The sequence below is a fragment of the Miniopterus natalensis genome, chromosome 13 (assembly GCF_054644295.1).
Source record: "Miniopterus natalensis isolate mMinNat1 chromosome 13, mMinNat1.hap1, whole genome shotgun sequence".
In the NCBI taxonomy this organism is placed as follows: domain Eukaryota; kingdom Metazoa; phylum Chordata; class Mammalia; order Chiroptera; family Miniopteridae; genus Miniopterus; species Miniopterus natalensis.
In genome coordinates, this window is record NC_142093.1 from 47,797,209 (window position 1) to 47,815,988 (window position 18,780).

At 42.3% G+C, this 18,780-nt stretch overlaps 1 pseudogene; it reads right to left on the reverse strand.

Moving 5' to 3' along the window:
- Positions 1–16,884: 16,884 nt before the first annotated feature.
- Positions 16,885–17,937, reverse strand: LOC107529186 (alpha-N-acetylgalactosaminide alpha-2,6-sialyltransferase 2 pseudogene; annotated as a pseudogene).
- Between the last annotated feature and the right edge of the window lie 843 nt (positions 17,938–18,780).

Here is an 18,780-nt window from a genome sequence, read left to right on the forward strand (position 1 = left end):
TCATGGTAGAACTAGACAAAGAAGCGCTGATGTATTTACCGCAGAGAGGTCTCCCAAGACGGCAGTGATATAATGAACACTGGACAGAAACTGAAGAATCTGGGTCCTGCCACCAACTAGCTAAATGCCCATGAGCAAACCACTTTGTCCCCAAGCCTCCATTGTTCTTATTTGGAAAATGAAGGGATTGAACGTATTGTCTAACAGTGTTCCTCACTTTAACTACTCTGTAATTTTCTTAATATATGTAAAAGAATTCCAACAAACTAAAGTATGTATTTATTATTATCGCATATCGCCTTCTTGCTGATAAATGACTGTGTCCTATGGTGAAATAACAACAGCGTTCAATCTTCAGGAAACGTATGCCCAAAATATACCATTTTCTCAAAAACAAGATCATATTCTCATGCAATTCTCAGGTGCTTATGGAACCTCTCAAAGGATGGGAAAATCATTTCTTTTTCTTACCGTAATTTTATTTTTTTAAACAAAGAAAATACTATAAGAGGACCCATGTGTTCTCCCTTTGCAATATATTTGCAGCATTCCCTGGTAGCATAAATGGCTTTGGAAAGGAACATTGAGTTATATCCTTTGGGGGAGCTGGAGTCACAGTGCAATGGTCCCACAGAGAACTGAGTTGGAGGCTTGAGGCAAATGAGCACTATTAGCACACAAAATTTTAAGTGTTACAGTTAACTGTGTGATAAGAACAAAGAATATACTTTTAGCAAAACATATCAGGATCAGTAGCCTTGGGAATCTTCAGGTAGTTTAGTTTCTTGTATATTCCCAGTTCACACAGAAATGCATCAAAGTACATTATCTATTGCTATGTAGCCCCACATCTCAATTTAGAACAATGTATTATTGTCTCTCAAGGTTCTGAAGGTTGACTGGACTCAGGTGGTTCTTACGGGGGTTCCCCATGATGTCTCACTCAGATATCAAGGGTTGCAGTTATCAGAACGTCAGGCATCCAAGATGGTTTGAGAGATGGCCACCTAGTCTCTGCTTTAAATCTTTAGTTCAAGAGAATTCATTTGGCATTTAAAAATTTACAAATGTATGAACATGATTGATTTTCAGGACAGTTCTGTTAAGTAAACAGATTAAGGAGGAGAAAACAGAAATTCAGATATGATTATGTTTGCCCCAAACAGCATGGCTCTGAGTAATGAAAAAAAGTCCCAAGCATTTTCCTATTTCTGGTTCAATATTCTTTTCATTGCAACATATTATTTCTGTTATTCTAATGTACTGTGGTTCCTTACCAAAAACTTTGATAAAAATGCTTTCCCTTTATGTACCAAAACTTGCCTTCCAGTAATGTGTGATAATTGACCTTTATACAGTCCTTTATCACCTAGATTAAATCCATCTTCTACCTCGGAGTTCTTTAAATACTTGAAAACTCAGTTATCTTCTAAGATACCACCCTTTCCAAGTACTCAATCATGTGTATGGGTTTCTCTTTTTTCTCTTGTTGGCATACAAGTATTAGCCAATGTTTTTAATATCCATGTTTACTTATTTTGTCCTAAAATCAAACATTAGATTTTTGGATCAAAGTCATAGTATTATTACTTTACAGCAACAAATATGTTAGTCCCCCATGACCCCTTATCTCCCTTCAAAGTGATACAGTGGGAGACAGATGTAACCCTGCATTCGCAAATGACTTTTTTTTTTTAGCACTATAAGAGAATAATCCTAAGCAGATGGCCCCAGGGATTGTACTTCCTTCCTTGAAATATGAAAACGGAGCTCCTGAGGATAAATGTCAATCTCTCAAGGTCTCTATCTATTCAATCACTCTTTAACATCCAACGTTTGTCCATATACTTAGTTTTCTTAGCTCAGAGGACATAAATATATAAAAATATTTTTCTCAGTTCCACATTAGTGTGCATAAGGGTTCAGTCTTCAGGTCATTTCATGCTGCAAAAATCAGCTTAATGCTTTTTATGCACTAAATACTACATAGATGTTATTGAATCCTCAGTTTCTCCATTAACATAACTTCTTCATTTAGATTCCAGTCTTAAGCATGTCCTGTTTATATACAACCCGAGGAAGAGACATTTCACCTGGAAGTGACCCAGGCAGGCGTATAAATGCAAGGTTATTTGCAAGTGGGAGACAGGGAGGAACAGGAAATAGCTAATACAATGTATTAATACTGCAGAAGAGATACGTTCAAGAAGAAAATTGTTTTCAGAGGAACATGGCATGAGCCAAAAGGTGGAAAGGCTGAGAAATCCTCAGTAATAGGTCTTTTTTTCCCTCTTTGCCATGCAACCAACAATCTCTCTAAAATGGGATAAAAAATATATATATGGCTGCAGAAATAAAGGAGAATTATAATAGAAAATACTTGTAAAAAGATAAAGTTGGATCTTCAAAGGAGAATGTAAAGCTTTTTTCTAAATTTCTCTTCTCTTTTCCTTGACAGGTCTTTAAGCTGCAGTGCTTAAAAAGCACTTAAAACTGTAGCCGTGTCCTATCTCTCCACCATTGCCTTCTGCAAGCTAAATCCTGGACAAATCCCTCTAAATGATACTGTAGAACTGGATATTATCTGTAATACTGAAAGAAATACTACCCCTGAAAAAGTGAAATGCCCTAATGATCACAATTAATTCTCATCAAGATTTGCAACGAAAATCAGTGCCTTGAGTGGACAGTCTCATACTTTGTCATATTTCCTCAACAAAAATAAAACATTTTTTTATATACTTGTTTTTGTAGCCTTGTCAAATCTTTTCTACTGGGATCAGTGTTCTGAATTGAGATTTTTTTCCTTTATCCTGAAATCTGAACATCAATAGTTTCTGACATATCCCTTAAAACACTGAGGCATCTTGGAGTAATTTCCTTTGCCGCCTCCTGAATTTGATTCTGCACACTGTGAGAAGCACTCTAAGACAAGGGAAGGCTTTGGTCAGAACTCTCTCCATCATGGCCCAAATCAGTAATTTCCATAAACTGGATCAATCCACACACTTAATCGACATTAAGCATGAAGGTAAATAAAGTAAGTTGATAGTTTTTAAACCATCTTAGTTAGACATGTTGGCAATATGTGGTCAAGACTTGAACTTCTTTATAAAATTTATTCTTTATTTAAGAGCAATATGCCATGAGCTTTCAGCAACCAAGATTTTTCTGACCTGAGGAAATTAGAAGAAAATTTTCCCATCCATATAAAGTTGTCTCTTAGAGAAGCGAAATGCAGCGAGGGAACAGTATGCAGATAAAACATTGCAAAAGCAATTTCTTTCAGAGGGATCAAAATATTTATGTGAAGGTACTATAACTTTACTTCTAAGAATGCAATTGCTTAAACCAGAAGTGCACACACACATGTGTGTGCATGTGCGCGCACACACACACAGAGACAAAAATAGAGAAAATAGGAGAGTGCAAAATAAACCAGCATGTTAAGTAATGATTGGCAGGAAAGGCAAACTTTCCAGAACAAAATCATTAGGCATATTTCCCCTTTCATTTTTTACTATACTTGATTTCTCAAAAACGTCAGATGCCTCTTCTCATTTGGAGAATTAAAATGTCTTATTTAGAGGCAGTTTAACTTTAATGAACATGTTAGGAGTCTAGCCTCAACAGTCACTGGTATTTATCCACAACAGAGACTAAGAGGGAAATCTATAGTTCCAACTCCACTCCACACACACAACAATGAGGTGCCCCCTCCCCCTTTCTGCTGAGGTAGAGTCAAAAGAAGCCAGTGGAGAGACAAGACTTTTATAATCACCCAATAGTAGTGAGGCTAAAACCACTGCATTATCAATAGAGACCAATGGGATGTTGTAACACCGAGCAATGTAAGAAGACTCTTATCCACATGTCAACAAAGACTAGAAACCTGGGTTTCTATAACCAGCTGACAATAATGAGGCAGTGCCCTCCCTTCTGCTGCTGAAGTGGTGTCAGAGAAATCCAGCTAAAATGAAAGAGTTAAGTAAGATGTAGAGTCATATAGCATAATACAAAAACTCCAGGGGTCAACTTAAAAAGGTTCATTATATCAACAACCAGGAGGATATCAAACAAAATGAAAAGAGGCAACCAACAGGGACCGATACCAAGATGAGAGGGTCATTAGAATTATCTGACATCAAAAAATGCTTCAATGAGAAATTACAAACATTCGAACCAAGAGGAAAAGAAAAAAGAAAACCCTAGGAAGGAAAAAGAAAGTCTGAGCACAGAAATAAAAGATATAAAGTAGAACCAAGTAGAAATTTTAGAATTGAAAAATATAATAACCAAAATGAAAAGCTCAGTAGACAGACCTAACAACAGCATTGAGGAGATACAGGAAAGAATCAGTGAACTTAAAGATTTAACAATAGTAATTATTCATGTAAAACAACAGAAAGAAAATAGATTAAAAAATAATTACAGCCTTAGGGACCTTTGAGACCCTAACAAAAGATAAACTATTCTTGTCATCAGAGAGAAAAGGAAAAGGGTGGGGCAAAAAAGTGCTCAAAAAAATGATGAATGAAAACTTCCTAAATGTGGCAAAAGACATAAATCTGCAGTGAACTCCAAACAGTGTTATTTTTATTTTGCTTCAACCATCAAAAATACTTTAGAAAATTCAAGAGAATAAAAGCCTATTATATTTATTCATATTTTGCTTACTCTGTTCTTATTTCGAGATGTTCCAAAGTTCCTTTCATCATTTTCTTTCTGTTTATAGAACTTCTTTTAGCCACCCTTTTAAGGTAGGTCTTCTTGTACCAGGAGCCCAGGAGCCCAGGAATCCAGGAGCCCAGGAGCCCAGGAGCCCAGGAGCCCAGGAGCCCGGCACCAGAGGCCAGCAGCAGCAGCCAGAGCCCCGGGAGCAACCTGCTGAGCATCCTGTGGCCACTCAGCAAGTGGCTCCTCCGTCACAATCCCGGTCCGCAGGGGGCTCGGGGCAGAGGCCCTCACGCTCGCCCAGTGGGTCAGGGGTTGGTTAGTTCTTCCATCGGCCCATGTCTCTCTCTGGCATCCAGATTAATTGTCCTCTAAACCTATGTATTCAGGGTGCAGAGTAGCCTATTTACTGGGAAAGTGATGCACACGATTATTCTATAATAATAATAATAATAATAATTCCTTAAGCCTTAACTAAATGTTAAAATTTACATTTGCAAATGGGAAAGAAACATCGATTTGTTGTTCCATTTATTTCTGCATTCATTGGTTGCTTCTTGTATGTACCCCGACCAGGGATCAAACAAACCCACAACCTTGGTGTATTGGGACTATGCTCTAACCAACAGAGCTACCCAGCTAGGGCCTGAGGTTTAATTCTAAATTTTCAAAAATTTCAGCTGAGCATTTATACTAAAACCTGAGATATAAAAATATGCGCGCTTTGGAACTCAACATCTGAAAAAAGAGACAAATATGAATAAATAAAAATTGATCATTGTAAAGTGTTCTTATGAGGTCGCACCAAGTGCTGTATGAGGAATAATGCAGGGTAAGGAAGCGAACTGTCTGGAAAGGTCAGGGAAAACTTCAGAGATGACTCTATTTGCTGAGTCTTGAGGGAAGAACAAAGGGAATGCAGAAAGTTGAAAGGAAGGAGAACATTCTTGATCGAAAGAAAACCCGTGAACAAGAAAGGCACAAAATTATAAATGTCATAGTGTATCCAGAAATTGTCAAGACTGTGTTAGTGGCAGGAAGTAAAACTGAAAAGTCAAACACTGACACAGTGTAAAGAACTTAGTGTACCACATTGAGACATCTGGACTTGATCCAGAAGGCAGCATTTATCTAAAGAAAGTTTTAAAGAAGGAAAGTGATGGTGAAAAATGTGATTTTGAGAAAGGCAACTCTCTAGTAATCTGGAGACTCAGCTGGAGGGAAAATAAACTGAAGACAAAGAGATCAGGCACAAGGCAAATACAATGACTTGAGCAAGACTCCATGAGGCTGAATCAGTCACTGACAATGGACACAGATTCTAGATACAGGGAGGTAGTCTGGACAGACATGTGAGCACTTGGATAGGGGGGTGGGGAACAGCCCTCCTGGCATTTATAAAATGTAAGATATGGTTCTGATTGTTTGATTATGCCCTAATGTTTGACTGAAAGTCTAATACTTCCAACCTCATCTTTCCTTTCATTCTCCTTTCTGAACAAGTTGGGTTCCCAGAAGGTATTGGATTGGCAAGAAAATAAACTTGACAGAGGAATCACACTAGTGAGTGACTGTCGCAGCCCACTCCCCATGACCGCCACCCCCTTGAATTGTCCTAGGACTCAGCTTGAGTGTGTGCCTCGTATCCTGAGAGAAAAGTTTTGAAGAGGAAAAATGGTGATCGTCAATCCTCTAGTGAATCATTTAAGATTGTGTTTGGCTGCATGTAATTGCAACCTAACTATTGTGAATAAACCAAAGGATTAATAAAAAACAAACAAAAAGACACACACAGTGCTGCAGTGTTACACAATTCCAGAGGGGCTAATATATATCATTCCCTGTAGAATTGTGGCCCAGGGCACATGCTGAGGCCACAATGTGGATGCAGCCCCCTGGGGTCATGCAATGTGGTGATGCTGAGAGAAAAAGGCCATCAGGGCTGATACAGGTACTTTACATTTTCCTGCTCTGCCATCTCTGGCAGATGCAAAGTGACTCCTGCAACTCCAGGGATGGTGTCCACATCCTGGTCAGAAATAAAGCAGAAAAGTAGAGAGTCTTCTCCTCTTAAAGCCTTTGATTTGGGTGAAAAGAGACAACCAGTCCAGGAATATTTGCTTATAGCTCACGACTAGAACTGAGTAGCGTTGCTTCTATAGCTGCGAAGGAGTTTGGGAAAATTACTCTGGGGTTTCCCAGAGAAAAATCAGGATTCTGTTAGTAAAGAACAGGAAGTAAGGATACTAGATAGGCAGCAAAAAGTGTCCACTATCGCCAGTGACAGGAATTCAGACGCTGTCTCAAGAGGCTGAGGATGAAGAGGCCTGAAGGACACGCACCGCGCACACAATCCAGAATTCATCCCTCATTTATCATCATCTATCATTTTATACATTTTATGTTTTTATTTTATTGTCTCTTTCCTACTTGAAAATAAGCTTGGTAAAGGCAGGAATTTTTGTCTTTTGGGTTATATTTTGTATTTCCCAATGGGTAGAACTGTGATGATACAAAGTAGTTACTTAATATTTGTTACAGGAGTAAATGGACACTCACCCCAGGCATCTGAGCTCTCTCAACGTGGCAAAAAGGAACTAAGGGGAGACACTAAATATGTGTTGCTGAGATGTCTGTGTTTACTTCTTTGAGAAAATGTTTGGAACTTTAAAAAGAAACTTCCTATAGAAGTTCTGTATACCAAAGGCTTGAGTGAGCCTCCCTGGTTGACAATGCTTTGTGTTTTCACACGCAGTGGCTGGGGGAGGTAACACCCTCCGTGACTCCACGGGGGGGGGGGGGGCAGGAGCTCTCCATGTGGACCCTCCCAGACTCTGCTGTGTGTCTCCTCCTGGGGCTCATTTCAGCCTGTATCCTTCCTCTGTAGTAAATTATTCCTATAATTCTTATAAGAACTCTTCAGTGTGAGTTCTTTCAGTGAGCTCTAGGAGTCATTCTAGAGAATTATGAAACCAGAGTGGTAGTGGGGACCCTGGAATTTGTAGCCAGCTAGTCTGCGGTGAAGGTGAAACTGGAAACTTCCAAACGTATGGCTAGTGTCAAGCAAGGACAGTCTCGTGGGGGCTGTTTATTCAGACTTTGCAAACGCTGTGCAAGCCACTAAATTTTGTAGTGATTTGTTACAGCAGCAGTATAAAACTAATACAAATATTATTATTATAATAAAACGCTTAAACACAAATGGCTCATCTTAAGAGGATGGACTTGGAATAGTGTCAGTGGGGAGCTGGGGTTAAGGAAGAGTAAAGCATAGTTGAAAGAGCCAAGTGCCAGCCTGAGAGTAGAACCGCAGTGGAGAGGCCCACACTGGGGTCAGCAACAGTGCAGGGGGTAGAATCACTCTAAGAGCATTTAGTCAGGGGACACTGCCCAATTAGACTAGCCATTTGGGACTTTCTGCTAGCCAGCACAGAGGATCTCCTTCTCAGGCTCCACTTTTTGACTAGAGGCTAAGAAATCTCCCCTGGGTGCAACTGCTTGTGGATAATCCCAAAATAACAAAAGGAATCAGCATACCTCTTTCTAGGGATTCATTTTTTAAAAATTGGTGATAGATAAAGAGTTTGTTTTTTGATGTATGGTCTCTCCTATTATCCTCAGCTCAATTTATTATGTAGTCATTATAGGCCCCAGGATGCTTATCGTTGGGACCTGTGGCAGCTTTGGATAAATTCCAGTATAAATCAGGATAATGGCTTCTCTGAGTTGCTGTGGATTCAGACACCCTAAAGAGTTACATTTCCATTTTATTGATCCTATGAAAATATTTCAGACAATCACATATAAAAAGGTTTCTTCCAAATTCCTCATTTGCTGAATTGAATATTTACACAGAGTTCAAAGAGCAAAAGGTAAACCTCATACATGTTGGGTACACGTTGTTTTCTAGTAAATTCAGCCGAGGAGGAAGGGTTTCTGGGCTCATGGAGGAGCAGCCCACTGCTAACCCCTCCTAGCACGCTAGACAAGGCAATCTTGCTTCATTGGCCTCTACTACCATCTCTTACTCAGGCCACATCCTGATGACTCCATAGATTAGCGAATCTTGATTCCAGCCCTTGAGCAAAGGATCTTGCCATATCACTGCCAAGTTTTGTCCGTGCCCCTGCGTCTAAAGTAGTTGCCATCTGCTTAGAAGATCGGGCATCAGTGGTGAAAATCAGGATGAACATAATGCTGGCCATTACCTCACTCATACTGGGAAAATTTAGAGATAGCAGCTTAATTCAACCATACTCCAACAAGCTATAAGAAAGAAAAAGGAGATCCCTTAGGATTGGTGAGAGCAAATTAAATTAGACTTTGGGGTTTAGGCAGTCACATCAGCCTCTTTTATGAAATTTTCATTGCTTCCTATGGAGACATACCTTGCATATTATTTGATACTTTGGATTTCAGCTGAAAGGAGTAATGGTTGGGCAAGCTCCAGACTCTCAGCATATTAAGTGGCATGTGATAAAGTGCATTAAAGAAGCAGCACTTGCTATCCCAATTTGCAGTTAAGAATGGGGCAGTAGATTGGGTATCGAGGTCATTCAGCTTCATATTAAGTCCAGGCAGGCTTCGGGACCAACTCTATGATTTTGGGAATGCCATCCATTATCACACGGCTGTGCTACGATTGTTGTCAAGGAAGGAGAGATGGGATTAAGTCTTCCAGACTTTCTCACTGTCTCACTCTTCTGGGACAAGGGACAGGAAATACTATGAAGAGGAATTTCGAGAACAATTGGCCCTTCCAGGTCAGCACAAATGAAAGAGTACTAAATCTCAGTCAACAGGATCCCCATGCATTAAACCAGGTCCTACTCTTTCCCCTAAAAGGGGGACATAAAATTACTTGCCAAAACTAGGCCCAACATGTCTGCTAGTGTCCTAGGGCCACTAGTTAAGCGAAATCATCTCCATACCTTTTTTAAGGGCTATAGACATTTCCATGAAAAGTTCCTCATAGAAAAAAGCCAGATCCCCAAAGTCCCCAGAGATATTCAAGGGGTCTTGGCGCTACAGATCCTCACCTATTTCAACTCCAGCATCCCACAAAGCTGGACCTGAGTTCAAATGGCTTGTATGTGGTGCATTTCCATCATCCCCCTCCCACACCCACAACCAATGTTGCTACTCAGTAGAGACATCTGCTCTCAGAGCCTTTCTCCAGACAGTAGTTCATCATTTTCCCCTGTCCTAAGGTCCCAGGACAAAATAAAGTTCTGAGTGAGCAATTAACACACTGCTGTCTGTTTGAACAATGGCTATCTAGGCTCCTGTGGGAGTTCCCCTGACTCTTTTTAAGAACTGTGGCTGTAAGAGTTTCTGCTGTTTCTAAATGGAGCTTAACAAAGGTTCCACACATGGTGTAGGCACTTGTCAGTATCTCTTCATATGTACCAAGCAGGATTTGAAGTCACCATCACAGAGTCAAGTGCAGCTTTTGTTATCCCCTCTGTTGAGATTCACAGAAGGCAGAGTAGTGAATGTGGAGGCCTTGAGTTTCATGCTTGTTGGCTGAAGTGTGCTAAGAAACCAGGTAAATTAAAAAGACACTTACCCATGGTGAGGGCCAGGGCACTCTGACTTCCCCTGGCTCCAACAGCTCCCTCTTCCTCACCTCTCCTAATCAGCTCACTGGGGCTTTTGTCTCTGCTTTTAAAATGTCTCTCGAATTCGTCCCTCTCTTGCATACTGTCTGATAACTTGTCTTGGAGACTATATTAACCTCTTGTTTGGTTGCTCCTAGCTCCAGTTTAGAGCATACTCTGCTGCCAATCTGTCCCCCTGAAGCATGCTCAAAACCCCCGACATGTGTCGCCTTTCAATCTATAGCAAACTCTAACCTGGCACATAAGGTCTTCTGACTTCTGGCCTTAACCTCTCAAGTCTATTTTCTGCTCTCACTCTAATTCTTATCCAAGGTCATATACTCCCCCTGTGTCCTTGGGGAAGGGACTCTCCCTCTGTTATTCCCTTTCCTGGAAGTGCTCCCTTCTTTCTTCCTTTCTGATCCCCGAGGGCTATGCTTGGATCCAATCAAACTCTCACTTGACCGTGAAGTATTCCCGGATCCTCTGACTGGGACGGCTCAAACTTTCTTCTGTGCTCTCTTAGCAACCAGGCTGCATTTTCCATCTAGTGTTGATTGCACTCTCCTTTATTTTATTGTTAACTAGATTGTGAATGCAGGGAATGTAAAATTGTTATCTGGTATAACTTTGCATGCATAAGAGGCTGACACGATACAAATAATAAATATTAAATGACTCCAACCTGCTGCTCTGGCTTTTTCACATTTTACCACCTGCATGCTTATTTACAGAGTCCTTATGTTCTGATGGTTAAGAGTTCAGCCTTTGGGCCCTGGCCAGTGTGGCTCATTTGGTTGGGTATCCTCGCACTGAGGTGTTGCCAGTTGGATTCCCATCAGAGCACATGTGCAGGTTGCAGGTTCAATTCCCCAGTAGGGGACATGCAGGAGACATCCGATCATCGATGTTCCACTCTGGCATGGATATTTCTCCCTCTCTCTCTCTTTTTCTCTCTCTCTTCCCCCTCTCTCCCTCCCTCTCCCTTCCTCTCTAAAAATCAATTTAAAATATTTTTAGAAAGAGTTCAGCCTTTCAGATCTGAACTATCTGGACTTGAATCTTGGCTCTGTCCCCTAACATCTGGGTGATCTAAGTTAAGTTACTTCATGAGGATATTAATAGGGGACTCACACAATCACCACAAGAATTAAGTGAGTTGACATGAGTAAAGCATTTAGAACAGAGCCTGGCACACAGTAAATATTCAATAAAAATTAGCAAGTTCATTTAGCTAAACTGTCCTTCAACCCTGTGGTCACTAAAGAAGAAAGGACTGGGTAACATGAGGTACAGAGGTTTTATTCAGAATGAGCCGGGAAGAGAAAGGCTCTGGAGCAGAAAAGGCCTGGCAGATTCTGCAGTCCGGGGAGACAGTGCTGAGGAGTCCACGAGACAGAAAGGAGCAGGCAGGTCTAGAGTCCCGGGTGGGTAGAAACCAGAGACCAGGAGGTCAGAGTCTGTGAGAGCAGTGCCATGAACAGCATGGAAAATGCCTGGTCCCAGAGCAGATGTGGATGGCCGTCCCTCCAGCTGTAGCCCTCTAATTTATTTCTGTGGGAAGACGTTAACATTCGGGGTGGAGGCTGGGAGACAACCGGAGAGAAGAGGCACCAGACGAGTGTGTGGAGAAGCACAGAACGGGCATGACTGTCTGCAGAAGGCTGTTTACACTGATACAAATGGTGCCACTCAGTTGCCCACAGTTGCTGCTGGGCAAGAGGGCTTTAGAGCTGTCCCATGTGACATCGAAACTGTGACTGGCTCTAGGAACCACCAATAATAATGAAGGCAGAAACGGCAAACTTTGAAAGACTATTGGCTTGAATAACAGAGAAGCGGTTGCTGACTGGCTACTTGATTAATCACGGGGTTCTCTTTACGTTGGATGCCCATTTTCCTGTCTTGGATGAAAAGCTTTAGTGTTTCAGACACTTTGATGATTGGGTTTTAGCACAGCTGTTCTCATCCCAATTTAGTTGTAATTGATTAAAGTAGTTGGATTAATCTCTCAGGCTATTAAAAATAGAAAATATTTACTGGATTCATTTTGGAATATTTTAACAATAAAATACCTGCATGTTGTGGACAAAACCATAAATGTAGTCAATTTTATTGCTGGCCTTTGTTAATTAAAATATCACATCACATTAAAAATTAAATTGGCCTTAAAATTGCAAGTATACAAAGGTCTATACCCTTCTAATGTACTCTTTTAAATTGGTGATTAGAACAAAAAGAGTTAATGTAATTTTACTGAATTAAAAATCTCCATCTTTTAAGGATCTAAGGCCATGTAAAACTTAGAATCAAACAGCAGGAATAGACCTATAGAATCCAGAGTTCTGTAAGATACACTCACCATGCACTGTCAATGTGGACATGTTAAAACATTCACCACACAGTCGACATGGACATGTTAAATGTGTTCTCTATATTCGGGTATTTTGTAAGCAGCGTTGACTTTTTAAGTCCCAACAGCATCACAATTTTTGCATTTTTTAAAATGCCTGAGCAAATGTCTATAATAAACAGATAATCTAAAGGATTTCTATTGGGTAACACTACTTATGGAAGTAGTATGCACAGCAGTGTTAGCCATTTCATATGTATGTAATCTGCACATGTGCATATCCAGCCTCAGTGACATGTTTGTACTATCTGTAGGATAGCACAGTCCAGTGTAAGGTCAATTTGATAAATGGCATTTTAGCAAACATCGTGCAAATGTTGACTTACTCTACTTCTCCAAAAGGGACATACAGATGGCCAAGAGACATATAAAAAAAAGTGCTCAGTGTCACTAATCATCAGAGAAATGCAAATTAAAACCACAATGAGGTATCACCTCACACCTGTCAGAATGGCACCATCAACAAATCAACAAACAACTTGTGCTGGCGAGGGTGTGGAGAAAGGGGAGCCCTAGTACACTGCTGGTGGGAATGCAGACTGGGGCAGCCACTGTGGAACACAGTGTGGAGTTTCCTCAAAAAATTAAAAATGGAGCTGCCTTTTGACCCAGTGATCCCACTTCTAGGAATATATCCTAAGAATCCCAAAACACCAGTCAGAATGAATCTATGCACCCCTATGTTCATAGCAGTGCAATTTACAGTTTGCACAAACAGCCCAAGTGCCCATTGGTAGATGAGTGGATAAAAAAGCTGTGGGACATTTACACCATGGAGTACTATGTGGTTGTGAAAAAGAAGGATCTTTTACTCTTTGAGACAGCATGGAGAGAACTGGGGGTATTATGCTGAGCGAAATAAGCCAGTCAGAGAAAAGCAAGTATCACATGATCTCATTTATAAGAGGAATCTAATGAACGTAATAAACTGACGAACAAAACAGGTCCAGAGACATGGAGGCACAGAATGTACTGATATATCTCAGAGGGGAGGCATGAGAGGGAGATGGGAAGAGATTAACCAAAGAACTCATACATATATGCATAACCAATGAACACAGACAATAGTGTGATGAAGGCCTGGGGTGGGGCAGGGGCTGGGAGGAGGGGGGAATTGGGGGACATCTATAATACTGTCAACAATAAAATAAAATTTAATAATTAAAATTTAATAAGAAAATGTAAATGTGTGTAAAATGTTTGAAGGAATTATTTAGTGTGTGAAAATGATGGTCTTAACTTGCTGTACAAGCCTACAGATCTTTCTTTTCAGGATGAACTTTGTTTTTTCCTTTTTACCAAGACAAAAATGTTGAAAAAAAATAAGTTTGATTTTTTGGTAAGATAATTTATTTGGGGGTTCAAATTCCCTGTTAGACAACTTGAACTTTTTCCCTTGCCTTTAGATACATAAGTCAGTAGTCCTTCATTTGGTTAGTGATTATTACGAAGATGTGCTAGAATGCAGATACCTTGTCCAGCTCTCTGAAACAAAATAAAAATTAAAAATAAAAAAATAAAATTTTTTAAAAAGCTGTTTGATATGTAAACCTCTCAGCTCCCAGTCCTGTCCTGTCCCTCTGGCCTCCATCTACTTGCTTACTCTCATATATATATATATATATATATATAATTGACTTCAAAGATCGGAAGAGAAGAGGGAGAGAGAGAAACATCAACGATGAGAGAGAGGCATTCATCGGCTGCCTCCTGCACACCCCCCGCTGGAAATCGAGCCCACTCTCTTTTTTATGGGCTGCTTTCAAGCTTTGACCTCACCTATCCATGCTAAACAGTGTCACCAACTATGTTTTCAGTGGAGGAGTATTAGAGTGATCCGGTCTTAAGCATAAGTAGTTCTAGACAGAAAAATGTGTCCCATAATGTTGAAGAGTAGTGCTAAGCACTTTGAGACACATATATAAAAACGGCATGAGTCAAGATATGGGCCAGCCCTCATTCTGGTTTGGGAGAAAGTGCTAATGTACTTGAAATAGTACTGCTAATACACGATAACATGTTTTTAAAAGCAATTTATGTGCTCTGAACTATAAATGCTTCAAAAATTCAAAATAAAAGTGGTCCAGCAATGACTGTAGGGATCAAAGAAAGTTGCTTTGAATAAGTTGAGTGGCACCTAAGTATTGATATGATTTGGCTAAGCAGAGGGAACATAGGTGATTGCATGAGGTACAGTAGAAAAAATATATGCAGAGAGAAATAAATGAACACAGCACATTTGGGTGAAGACAAGGCTGCCTCTAGGGAGCAGTACAAGGTTTTAAGGCCAGACAGCTCTGGACTGAGGAGAGTTCTGAAGAGCAAAGTAAAGAACTGAAGCACATAGGGTGGAAAATAAGGAAACACTGTGTGGGATTTTGTTTGTTTCCTCATGTAAAAATGAGAAACTTGAAAAGCAAGAAAACAATCTCACCCAGCAGAGTTTCAGCCAATTTGAACTTCTTGGAACAAAGAAATCTCCTGTGGCTAATTATATTAGCACTTTATACTCCCAGACAACTTCACCTTTGGTACTTCCCTCATACCCCACTTTTGGAACAAAGGGACAGGAAAATCGGCTGGCTTTTCAAGATCGGGAAAACAGTTCAAGGGGTTAGATCTACAACTTTCTTACTTCCAAGAATTGAGCTTCTACTGCTAGGCTGGATCTGTCCTGGGTACTCTGTTAACATTTGAAGGTCATTATAATGCCTCCCTTGTATATAACTTCTTTTACAACACTATCGCAACCATATTTTGTTTGTTTACCAGGTTTTTCTGTAACCTTATTATAGTTTAATAGACATTAGTCTCTTGATTCTAGTTGTTGAGCTCATTCATTCCTTGTGTTATGTGTTGATAGACTGTCTTCCAAAACCACAGAACTGAAGGCCAGATGCTGGTCCTTGGTGAATTTTCCAAGGCAAATGCTCCCTTGGAAAGTCTCTTGTCAGCTAAACACCTGGTATAGTGGAATAGACTGTCCAAAGCTACTAGTTACTGAGACATTAACTCACAAGACTTGGTTAAACAGGCTGCATGGTGATAATATGTTGAATGAGACTTCCTTAAACCAGTCTGGGAAGCAAGCAAGTCTCAATAAAAGCTCTGAAGGTACGGCTCTAATCCATCTAAAACCATTAAACTGATTATCAGCTACCTCAGTTCAAATTCATTGAAATTATTATTTCCCTGAGGGTTCATAACCCATTAGTGTTTGTAACAAGATAGTAATAAATCTGCAATGGAATTTACCCAAGTAGTAGGCTATCTTCAGTATTATTGACACCCCCATCAAACACCCAGAAACCTCACCTGATCTTTGTGTGTGTGTGTTCGTGTGTTTCAGTTACAGTTTATGTTCAATATTATTCTGTATTAGTTTCAGATGTACAGCATAGAACTTTACAGAGTGGTCCCCCCGATATATCAAGTACCCACTTGGCACCCATACATAGTTATGATGATAGTATTGACTATATTCCCTATGTTGTAATTTATATCTCTGTGACTATTCTGTAACTACCAATTTGTACTTCTTAATCCCTTCACCTTTTTCACCCAGTCCCCTAACCCCTTCCCCTCTGTCAACCCTCAGTCTACCTCACCAGATTCTTGAATTCCAAGAGTGATCGCCACACTCCACCCTGCGTTTTATATGCTTTCTCTACATCTCCAACGCAAAAAAAGAGAAAAACACACACAAATAGTTATGATCATGTTCTCAGAGCATCAATATCTTACAGAAAGATTCTTAAGACGTATTGTATTTGAGTTGCTGAAGACTTGGAGTGTTCTGTGAAATCGTGACATAGCCCCTGGGATGATTTGGGCCAGGCACCAGGCACTTGCCTTTGCTGGTAAGCCAAAGGTACGGCTTGCCTTCTTGGGAGTGTTCTCTCTCCTTTTGGAACAGATTTAGCGAACCAGTCGATTTTTCCTTGGCTAAGGTTGGAATGTCTATGGAAGATCCAGAGGGAAAACGTTCTCCTGGAAGTGTCAGGGGAAGGTTCGGTGTCTCACATTTGGTGAGAGTCCTGAACCCACCTTCCCAGAAACCTTCCATGCCCCCCCCCCCCCCTCAGACAGAAGGAGAGGGGAGCAGGGAGATGGAACTCCTCTCATAGGTTGAAAAAAGAAAAAGGTCTGGGCCACCGAGGGGATGGGAGCGAAGACTCTGCGGGGAGACGCGAGGGCTCAGGAACTTCGGCGTCTGCTCTGGTACAGCTGGATGACGCCAGCCTTGTGCAAGTCTTCCCACAGCCTGGCCTCCAGCAGCAGATCATGGTTGGAATAAAACTGCAGTGGCTTCTTTTCCCGGTCAAAATAGTGTTCCGAAAACGCCCTGTAGTTCTTCGTGATAAAGCCATAGGCACTGACCTGGTCACAGGCGTGCAAAGCCGCCAGCAGCATCAGGGCCCCGGTGCTCGGCATGTAGATGCCTTCCGTCCGCCCGTCACTCAAGCTCGAGTTCAGGAACCTCAGGGTCAGGTACTGGATGAACTTGGGGTGCAGCAGCTTGAATTTACCTGCAGGGGCGCCCGGCCCAAAGTAGGCCTGAGGCCTGTCCCCCTGGTCTTCCCCCTCGGGGACAGGCACCCCCAGCAGGGCCGACCGCAGCATGAGGAGGTCGCGCAGGCTGGTGGGAATGAAGACGTAGCTCACGCCGGGCCCCCGGGGCACCGCGAGGAAGCCCAGGTGCCGGTACCTGCGCAGGGAGCTCTTCATGGTGTTCACCGTGAAGCCGTAGAAGGAGGTCCTGGTGCCCACGTCGCTCTCGAAGCCTTTGATCACCGCGCCGTTGACCCTGAAGACGTAGTCGTGGCCGTCGATGCGGCGGCCCTGGCGCGAGCCGTTGAGGATGCCGCCGTTGGCCACCACGGCGCAGCGCACGCAGCGCGCGCCCGGCGCGGCCGCCAGCAGCCGCGCGCTCTCGCCGCCCCGCAGGAGGCGCAGCGTGGAGGCCACGGCCTCGCGCGACAGGCCGCTCCAGCCGTAGGGCCCCTGGAGCTGGCTCAGGTCGTCCCAGAGCTGCGGCGTGAGCAGGCCGGCCCACAGCAGCACCGGGGCGGACAGGTCGACCAGGCGCTGGAAGCGCGGGAGGCGCTGCAGCGCCGCGGCCCGGGGGCGCGGGCAGGCCTGGGGGCGCGCCGCCGCCTCGGGCCCCGCCGCCAGGTACCAGGAGCCCAGGAGCCCGGCGCCCGCGGCCAGCAGCAGCAGCCAGAGCCCCGGGAGCCACCTGCCGAGCATCCTGCGGCCGCGCCGGGCTGGGGCCCCGCCAGCCGCCCCGCGCCGCCTGCGCTCCGTCACAATCCCGCCCGCGGGGGGCGCGGGGCACGGGGGGTCCGCCGGGCGGCGGAGGAAACAGGCTCAGAGGCCCCGGCGCTCGCCCGGCGGGTCAGGGCTCGGTTAGTTCTTCCACCGGCCCATGTCTCTCTCTGGCATCCAGATTAATTAATTGTCCTTCTCTAAACGTATGTATTCAGGGTGCAGAGAAGCCCATTTACTGGGAAGGCGATGCGCACGATTATTCTATAATAATAATAATAATAATAATAATAATAATAATAAAATTCCTTAAGCCTTAACTAAATGTTAAAATCTACGCAAGAACAGTTGCAAATGTTGCGCTTTGTCTCTCTATGGCCGATTCCCTTTGCTGTTCCCCATTGTTGTTTACGAAATGCGGATTTTAAAACAGAAATGGAACCGCCTGAACCCCTTTGTATGTCTGATTGAGTTCATCCCATATAAAAAGGCAACTGGTCGGTACCATATATGGAAAGAGGCAGCACGCGGCAGTCTCCCACTTTAATAAATTATCTGGATTAACAATTCAAAAATATTTTTCATATCTTATCTGCCTTAGGTAATACTCTAAATCATTTCCATGAGTCTTGGAGAGGCTTAAACATGAGGAATAATTTTCATTTACTTTTACTTTTTCTGTTGTTGAGTATTTTGTTCACCTCAACTGTTGAGAAGACAGAAGAACAGTAGATGAATGTCTCCATCTAGAGCCTGTTTAGGAAAAATGTAACAGCTAAAACGAAATCATTCTGTATTCTGATGCTGGGCTGCCATGCAACAGCT